The sequence below is a fragment of the Herpailurus yagouaroundi genome, unplaced genomic scaffold (assembly GCF_014898765.1).
Source record: "Herpailurus yagouaroundi ecotype Mexico unplaced genomic scaffold, PumYag 163, whole genome shotgun sequence".
Classification (NCBI taxonomy): Eukaryota; Metazoa; Chordata; class Mammalia; order Carnivora; family Felidae; genus Herpailurus; species Herpailurus yagouaroundi.
Window position 1 is genome coordinate 13,081,728 of NW_024412404.1, and position 7,490 is coordinate 13,089,217.

The following is a 7,490-nucleotide window of genomic DNA, read 5'->3' on the forward strand; positions in this document are numbered from 1 at the left end:
GGCATAAGTGTAGATGTTCAGGTTGTTGCTTTTTAAAAAATTTTCCTATTTCTTCTTTTCGGGAAATAACCTCTTGTGTCTAAGCCCTGGACTATCCCATTATAATGTCAGAACCACTGTCTTAAAGAGGCCTGAATTAGCTCATGGCGCTAAGCGTTGAGAAGCCTCAGGAGAAAAACCTAGCAAGCCCAGCTCAAAGCCCCGGAGGCCGGGGCACCACAGGATGCAAGCAGCTGACAAGGAGTCTCGGCTTGTGTTCCAATTCCGAGCACTTCACCACGCTCCAGGTTAAGTTGGCCTTGTACCCGTGAGCCGGCGCTGCCCGGCCGGGCACTGCCCCGCGCGTGGGAGGCAACACGCTGCCCGCCCGACGTCCAGCAGCACCCACCCCACCCTCCGCGGGAGGCGCCGATCGCCACCCCCAGGAGGGTCGGAAGATTACGCGAAGCCGCTCTGGCTGGTCCGCGTGGACCCTACTTCCCTCTTGCTTCGCGGGTCTCGTACTAGGGGAGCCCCGGACTGGAGGCGCGAGAAAGCGGTAGGGCGGGAGGGTGACCTGTGACCGCCCAGAGAGGGTGTGCTTTGGTCTTTGGAAGCCCTGGGGACCGTCACTTGGATCCACCACCCCAACCCCCGGCCTAGAACCAGCGCAGCCAGGGGGATGTCTCCGGCGAGGGATAGGATGGGAGGCCGGTAAGGGCTTGGGAGGCTCTGGCAGGGTGAAGCCGCGAAGATCCGCACGCCGCCTCTCCCCCCACCTACCCACCCCGGGGCCGGGAGCTCCTCCCAGTCTCTCTGCGAGGAGGTGGGGGATCCGAGAGGCCCCCAGCGAGTCCCCGGGGAGGGCGGGCCGAGGTGCAGTGCCCGGAACAAAGGCCCACAGAGGGGTCCCGGAGAGCGCGGCTCCCCGGGGGCGGGGGCGGGCCCCCTCCCTCCCCCCTCAGCTCCTCCCTCTCCTTCCCTCCTTCCAGCCAGAGGCCGGGCCGGCGCGCTGCCCAAGCTGCGCCAACTTCGCCAACGGATCCCAAGTTGCTGGGCGCGCAGGGCTGGGAGCTGGGTGGGGTGAGGAAGGAGAGGAGGAGGAGGAGGAGGAGGAGGAGGAGGGCTCCCCGGGCGCCTTGGACGCGGTTCAGGAATCCGCCGCCGCCGCGGGCCGCTCGCGGGCTCGGGCCCGAGCGGGGAGGGCGCCAGGCAGGACCGCTCGCTCGCTCGCAGCGCAGGACGGCGCCCGCCTGGCGCCGCTTCCCGCTCGGCGTGCGAACCGGCGGGGCCGCGCCTCCCTCCCCGCCGCCGCCGCCGCCGCCGCCTCCGGGGGGGCACAGAGCCCGGGCCGCGAGGGATCGGAGCCGCTGAGCTGCTTCTGCCGGGCTCTACGCAGAGGAGGGCAAAGTTGCGAGCGGATGCTGCAAGCGCCGGACCCCAGCCGCGGACAGTCGGATCCGCCCCCCCCGGAGGAGGCTCGGCGGCCGGGGTAAGTAGGGCGCCGGCGTCCCGGAACCGCCTCCGAGGCCCGGGCAAGGCCGCCCAGCCGTGCGCCCCCCAACCTTCCCCGTCCGGGCGGCCCGCCAAACTTTGGAGGAAGAGGGGGCGAAACGGAGCGTGGGAGAGGGAGTTCCCGGCCCAGGGAAAACTCCACGCAGGCACCCGCAGCCCCTAGACCCAGCCCGCACCCAGATTCACAGCTGCCAGGTACTCGCAGCTCATCATCATGCAAGCCACAGACACATCGCGCACTCGCTCTGAGCACACGCCACACGGACTCCGCACACCGCGCAGGCCGAAATGTACAATTCCGGGGGGCGCCAGGGTTTGGATGTTTAGACCAAGCATGCCCTCTTCCCGCCTGCCCTCAAGTAAATCCACGGTCTTTGTCTGCAGCCCCCCCCAGTGAGGAGCCCCCACAGCGTGATGGGCCGGGGAAGAGCTGTCTTGTCTTTACAAGTCGTGGCCGGCACCCCGAGGCTAGAAGTGGGGAGGGGGAAAACCAGACACTGCAGTTGGATCTCGGGGTTCGGCAGAAGCGAGTCTGGTGTGGAAAGTCCGTGTCTTGGTGATGTGTCTGGGTGTGCGCAGCCCTTCCGGAGGCGAGGCCGGGAGAGAGGAGGGAGTGATTCATAAAACTCAGACCCGGCATGCTGGGCTCTGAGCAGAGTGGAAAAAGCAGCAGGCCGATGCTGCCCTGCGCGGGACAGCTGGGTGGTGGCAGTGACAGGGCTTGCGAGGAAAGCACACAGACCCTCCCCCCACCCCGGGCGGATGTGCTTCCTCAGAGGGACTTCCAGGAGGACCAGCGAGGAGATTCCAGCCCTGGATGGGTGTGTCAACCGGGGTGGGGGACGTTTAAGGCTCCCAAGGTCTTGAAGAAACCAGGGCAGTGCTGGAACCCTTCTCATTTTCACTGCACCTGAAGCTGTGTTTATTTTCAGGTGCCCTAGTGTGCTGGGGCCCTGGGATATTTCAAGGATTGTCCTGGACCAAGCACAGTGCTTGGCACACAGCTGGTACTCAATGAGTAGTTGTTTGATGATTAATGGCACCAATATTAACGTTCGCTAAGGACTCACTGTGAGCCAAGCCTGGTGGCCTCACCTGGGTTGGATTTGGTGTTCCTGCAGAGGAGGCGGCCCTGAGTGGTTCCAGGGAGCCCTGCCTGAGCTGTCTGGAGAAGCGGCCCCAGCAGTGTCTTCCACTGTGCCCTGTGGGCTGGTCCTGCGGTCTTGAATCTCATCGTTGACCTATGCTCCCCTAAGAGGGGCAGCAGGAAAGCCTCCATGTCTATACCTGGCTAAGCAGGGGATGGTGTTGCACGCTTCTTCCTGGCTCCTGCTGGCCTGGCTGGAAATGGGTCTCACGAAAGGTCTAGGGGTTGTGTCCTCCAGCAGGGGCTTGGCTCTGGTGGCAGCAGGTGGAGGGGGGGTAGTCGCAGTCCCTGTACCGAATGTTGGGCGGGTTTCTGTGTGCCCGCGGGCGTGCCTTTCCCAGAGGAGCTGAAACATCTCATGTTCCCGGAACTGGGATCGCAAGCAGTCTTGGGAGTGCTTCCCTACCGGCATGGGATTGAGAGGGTGCGAGGGTATGGGACAAGCTGGCCGAGGAATCACAAGGAGATGTGTCATTCCCCTGCCCCTTCGTGAATAGGTTCAGTCTGCATTTCGAGCTTCTACATGGCCTAAATGCTGAAATTAGCAGAGCACGTGGGCAGCACCAGAACTATGTGGGTGGCCCCAGGTGAGAGAGGGAGTGAACTGGACCTGGCCACCTCCTGTTTCGGGTGGCGTGCCACAACCAGTGCTTCCCCGTATCACCTTCCCACCTTGTGTCTTCTGTGAATCAAGAGCCCTGCATACGTTATCTCATTAAGCCTTTCCATCCCTGTGAAGTTAGCATTTTGTGGCCATTTGGCAGATTAGGAAACTGAGGCTCAGAAAGTTACGTAACTTTTTCGAAGTCGCACTGCTGACGAGGCACAAAGCTGGGATTTGAACCTGGACGGTCTAACTCTGGAACTCACGCTGTCTCCACCATGGGAGGCTGTCTCCAAGGTCCCTACTGGTTCTCCATGGCAACAAAGAAGCCACACTGGCTACTTGCTAACGTGGTCCTGGGGCCTCTGACTGCAGTCCTTTTTCCACACTCTCTGCCCAGACTGGGCTACACCATGGGCCATGGGAAATTAAACTCTGGGTGGCTTCAGGCCTCTGGAGCCTTCCGTGTAGAGCTGGAGTTGGGAAATGATGAGAGATTTGGAAGTGAATTGAGGGAGATGTTGCAGTAATTCCAGTGAGAGATGATTTGCTGCTTCTCCGAGAAGACAAAGCTGTCACTTGTGACCGTACAACTCATAAGTTTGGGTTTGGGAGAAATTGCCAGGTAGACATCCTCAGATGGTATTTCCTTTTTTTTTTTTTTTTTTTTTTTTTTTTCCGGCCCTCACCAGAGTGGAAATCTGTTAACACAGGGAAATCAGTCCTCACCTGCCCCCGCCTGCCTGGTGAAGATACAGGGACATGTTGTGGCTGTCCTTCCTACACCTACCATGTGCCCCGGGGCAGTTTCTGGTCCCCAAGAGAGATGGGTGGGACAGAGCTGGGGTGGGGAGTGATAATGCATGGCTCACCTGGTCCCTAGCTTATGCTTTCCCACATGGGCCCCACAGAGGGACAGCGGTTATCAACCCCACTTTACAGATGAGGAAGTGAGGCTCAGAGAGGTGCAGTGGATGCCCAAGGTCACGAAGCTAGGAGCCGGCAAGCTATCTGCCTTCAGGCCCCCCCCTGCAGGCACTTAGGGGCCGCCATGGTCTCAGTCTGGTTTGTACTGTGTACCCCCCAAGGGCTGAGAGGGCTACCTCTCACTGCTCTGCCCACTCCCATCTCCGGCCAGCATGTCTATGGTACGGGAAAAACTGGCAACCTTAGAAAAAGGAGCAACTACCCAGCTGGCCCCTCCCACCTTCCCCAGGAAGCCCACCTTCCCCAGGAAGCCCACTGGGGTGAGCTCCGTGACCCTTGACAGTGTTGAGCTGCAGGAATCGGCATCGTCTTCTGGCTCCATTGTGGAGTGGACACGCCGTCCAGGATAGAGGTTGGGAGACTGGGTGTGGGGAGAAACTGCCCCACCCAAGGGACAGGGGCTGTTCGTCTGTGCACCCTGGCTCCATCCCAGTGTCTGAGACGTGGAGGCACTTAGGAACACTGTCAGGTGATGGGTGAAGCCCAGGGAGCGGCTGCGAGCGAGCACCTCTGCTGGGAAGTCATAAAGCAAGGGGAGCCAAGGGAATCTTAGCTGGAATCTTAGCCGTGAGGAAACCCAGAAGTCTCTGCGCGTCATGAAGTCACGTAGGAGGAAAAGAAAACAGCTCTCTTTTTCATTCCTTACACAGAAATAAGAAATAATGTCACCTTTTCTTCCCTGACGACTAACTAGATGATAGAATGCTGCTTGTCCTGCCCTGAGCACGTGGCTTCCTCAGCTGGGTGTGGGGTGGTCCCTGTCGGGCTGGACAGTCTGTTCTGTGCTTGGAGGGGGACACACTCAGTCTTTGGCTCCATTGCCCCAAATCTGGCTGCTTGCTCCCCCTGCCCTTATCCACCACCGTGGAGAGAGAGGTGGCAGGCAGGCCATGGGAGCGCCCGGCCACCCGTAGCTTCATATCCACCCTCCATTCCTCGCCCTCTTGTCTCTCCCCTCCTCTCCCCTGCTCCACAAAGATGTCTGTGTGCTGAAGGACTGTGGGTTTCTCTAGGCCCTGGGAAATTTATCACTGGGGTTCTAGAGGAGTCTGAAAAGGATTTGGAGGAAAGTGTGGAAAATAAATAAGCCAGGTCCTAGTTCAGCGTCTCCTAAATACCACAAGTAAACAGCCATCTCGGAGGCCAGCCTGGGAAGCACTGTTCTGGCCTCCCGTGGTGACACCTGGCTTACTGGCTGCTTTCACCAGCTCCCTCCTCCCTATCCCCTCCCTGTCCAGCCCCTCCTCCTTGACTTTGGGAGCCTCAAAAGTCAGGGAACACACCGGGCCACCGGGCTGTCCTTATGCTGAGGGAGGCTGGCACACTGGCCACCGGGACCAGGAGGAACATGTGGGAGAAAAGTCCGCCTAGGGTTCCAGCTCAACCCTGTGCCATCTGAGCAAGTCTCGGCCTTGGTCCCACTCAGCGAGGCAGAAGGTGGTCTCTCTGTTGGTAAGTTTTACTTTGATGGTGGAGAATGGTGGGGCTTTTTCCAGCTTTGTGGCACCTGATGAAGCTTTGTGTCTTAAATGTCAGTTTCGAGTGGATGGACCAAAGCTAACTTCCCTCTCATGTCCATCCAAGGTGGGGCTCACTTGTGAAGAAACCTTCAAAACCCATACATTTAGCATGAAGGGCTTTCTGGACTAACTAGAATGTCAAGGCTCTTTGCTTTGGGCCGGAGTCATATCAGATTAGGCCATATCAGCTTAGGGTGCTGGTGGTCTAAAAGGTTTCAAGAAGTCCCAGCACTGTTGTAAGTTACTATGCCTATAGGGTAGGAAGCAAATTCATGATCGCTTCAGAACTTCAGTGCATTTAATTGACCACTCTAAAACCCAGCACCTAGTGAGGAGAGCGAGCTGGGGCTCTCTGTGGGGGCAGTTGCTGGCTGGGACCTAGAGAGTGGCTGAGGGGCCTTTCCATTGGATGTGAGCTGGGTCAGCAAACGCAAACCTCCGGGATCTGGGGAGCAGGCACTGCCGGAAGGCTCTGGGTCCTGCCTCTGGCCAGGGAGTCCCTTTCTCATGCTGCTGCCAGGCTGCAACAGAGAGAGTACTTGGGTGTGAGCCCCATAACTTGCAGCCTTGGTGGGTTGATAGGAGACAGAATGCATACCCATGTACTCACAGACCATCACACGTATCGTCATGGGCATTTCAACACACACACACACACACACACACACACACACACTCAGATATGTCCCCCTTCCCCGCCAAACACAAATATTTCAGTAAACAGCTAGACATAGTATATACCAAAACATTTGTAGGCCAAGTGCATGCATACACAAATACACAAACACAGGGACACACTCATTCCAAAAGGCAAATTATGTAATGGTTAAGAGCACATAACCTAAAGCCGGAGTGCCTGCAGTACTGCTTAGTGACTGTGTGACCTTGGGCAAGTTGCTTAACCTCTCTGGGCCTTAGTTTCTTAATCGGTAAGAGATTAGTTCACTGACAGCTCTCGGTCCTAGGTGATAGGGCTCTCAGTGAATTAATATCTGTGAGGAGTTTAGAAACGTGCCTGTACGTTGAACTAGGTCTGTGTTATAAGTATTATTCACCACATACTCTCTGCCCCGGATACTCAGTCCTGCATTTACAAGACTTCCCAGAGAGGTGCTCAAAAGCTTGTTAGTGAATGGAATCAATCACTTTGCACATTCTGAGCCCCGATTTCTCAGAATGTGTGGCATTTGCTATACTAGACACAAATTAGAATTTATTAGGAAAATAATTTCATCTTCCCTCAGAAAGCTCATTATTTTAACAGTGTTGGTCCTAACTCCCCCAGAGAAGGCCAAGATTCCTTTAGCAGCAGAGGTTTTCAAACTAGGTGCCACGCCACGGAGCCCCAGAGTTCAGTGGGGACCCCTCCGAGGCCTGACGGGAGGGGGCTCCAGGCCTCTCCCCGCCGTGTCTGTGGTATGCATCGGGCTTCTGAGGGAAGTTCTGGTTCAGAAGTCTCCACAGCTCAGCCATTTGAAAGCCCCCCTCTACAGGCAGACCTGCTTCCCTTCTTGTGTGTGTGCATGCCTGTTCACACACGCCGAGCCGGTGCCGGTGTGAGCCCACACAGCCACCTGCGGTGGGGCCCCGGGGCCTCCCCGATCTCCTTCCCTCTTCCGTCTTCTCCCTTGCCCTCCAGCTGCCTCACCATCTGCAGAATTCTGGGAAGTGCTAACAAGTCTGAGCCAAAGCAGCGCTATCTGAGGAAATATTTTGAAAACAAGCTGGGCCGGGGGGG

At 57.7% G+C, this 7,490-nt stretch overlaps 1 protein-coding gene across 2 annotated transcripts in view; it reads left to right on the forward strand.

The window, feature by feature from the left end:
• Window positions 1-458: 458 nt before the first annotated feature.
• CHST3 (carbohydrate sulfotransferase 3) overlaps window positions 459-7,490 on the forward strand; it is a 37,684-nt gene continuing 30,652 nt past the window's right edge. The window contains exon 1 of one of the 2 annotated variants that reach the window (XM_040485314.1): window positions 459-1,471. The gene's annotated coding sequence lies outside the window, so the exon portion shown is untranslated. Of the gene's footprint in view, window positions 1,472-3,948; window positions 5,685-7,490 lie in introns of those variants that run through there. The other variant, XM_040485315.1, reaches the window with a different exon arrangement.